This window comes from Apis dorsata, unplaced genomic scaffold (assembly GCF_000469605.1).
Source record: "Apis dorsata unplaced genomic scaffold, Apis dorsata 1.3 scaffold_898, whole genome shotgun sequence".
Lineage (NCBI taxonomy): Eukaryota > Metazoa > Arthropoda > Insecta > Hymenoptera > Apidae > Apis > Apis dorsata.
In genome coordinates, this window is record NW_006264013.1 from 35,087 (window position 1) to 36,875 (window position 1,789).

General features: G+C 29.1%; 1 protein-coding gene across 3 annotated transcripts in view; it reads right to left on the reverse strand.

Annotated features, from left to right (window-relative positions):
- LOC102673573 (S phase cyclin A-associated protein in the endoplasmic reticulum) overlaps positions 1-1,789 on the reverse strand; it is a 43,622-nt gene that overhangs the window by 4,272 nt on the left and 37,561 nt on the right. The window lies entirely within an intron of this gene.

Here is a 1,789-nt window from a genome sequence, read left to right on the forward strand (position 1 = left end):
TAATCGAAAAAAGACGTGCATAATGCTAATTTAGAAGTCCATTCAAGAAATATCGTTATTAATATCCCCAAATTAACTACATGGTGTTTATTTAAATATCCCATCAAATATTCATGATATCTTCAATTCGCTATTTGTAAAAATTGTATAAAATTTTCCCAATTAATAATATAACTTTTCATATTATTCCGAACAACTGCAAAGATGAAAATATATATTATATACATTAAATAAATAAAAACAAGTCTATATCCATGGCTCTATTAATAAATCTCAACATTACAATGTATCGAGAAAAATATCGATCGATGACACGTTGGAAATTTATTTGCAACGATCCAGCGATCCAGCGAACGAAGATCGAAATTGAAACTCAACCAGAGCACCTGACATCATCCATCATGGAATGGGTGATTGGGTCACCCGGTACATTCGCGTGAAATGCGGTCCGCAACATGCAGCAAAGAAGGAAGAAGCTGTTAGACACAACACACTCAGCGGACCTCCCATCAATATTCGGCCGAATGTAGTTAAGATATATTTATTCGGTTCCATTCCATACGTCAGCCTCGTGCAGGCGCACGATGCGCTTGCACCGCGCTGGTGAGGAGGGTGTATCAATCCATTGCGTGCATCGGGATTGTAGCGTTGAGTGCACCGACGACGTTGCGCATTCGTCTTTCGCCGCCTTTTTTAAGGAGGTTCGCTTTGCTTGCTTGTTTATTTTTGCTTACCCAAAGTGCATTCGATATAGGACGGGGAAACTGGCGGAAAAACGCTTTTAACTTTTAACTACCGGCTGGTAAATTGCGAGAGGACCATTGAGAAAAACGACATTACACGATTTATGTATGTTACCTTTGACTTTTTTTTTTTAGAGATCTATCAGAATCGGCTTGAAGTTGTAATACAATTAGTAATTTTTTTCTTCTTTACTTTTATTTCAAATTGAATATTGATAATAATTTCCAAATTCATTTTATATATATAAGATTATACATATATATAAGAAATTCATTTTATATATCGAATAGAATAATATTTATGAATAATATTTGTCGAATAGAAATTATACAGTTTAGAGCTAGATTAATGGAGGTGAAACACCTCGAATAAATCGTGGTCACGAACAAATAATTAAAAATGCATTTTTTGTAGAAATTTCTTTCTTTATATATATATTTAACAACTATTTTAATCTCAAAATAATAAAGAGAAATTTAATGAATGAAAAGTAAAAATTAAATTAAAAAACTAGAAAGGATATGAAATAAGTGTAAAGGTGCGAATATATTTGAGAGTAATTTCTCGAAAATAATCGTTCTCAATAGTGTCATTTAAAAAATAATTCCTGATAACAATTTTCAAAAGTTTTATTCTAAAATATATTCGTATTCTTAATAAACTGAAGATACCGGATAATCAAGATTTTGGATGATCGAGATTTCGGTTAATCACAAATTAATTGAGATTTCATTATATTTCTTATTAAAATTTTCTAATGTGAAAAAGTATAATGTATATTATTGAATAGCTTATATTATGTCTATCTTTGCTATTCTTTGTCATTTTATATTAAGTTAAAAATTTAGTTATAATTTATTCATAATATTTCGTCCGCACTTTAATTTCAAAGATAATTCTGAATTAATTTTTAAAAATTACTATTTTTTAAAGTTATTGATAATTGCAAAAGCAAAGTTTAATTCATTATTAATCTTTGAAGTATTCAGATTGAAGACATATATTATTTAACCATATATATATATATATATATATATATATATAT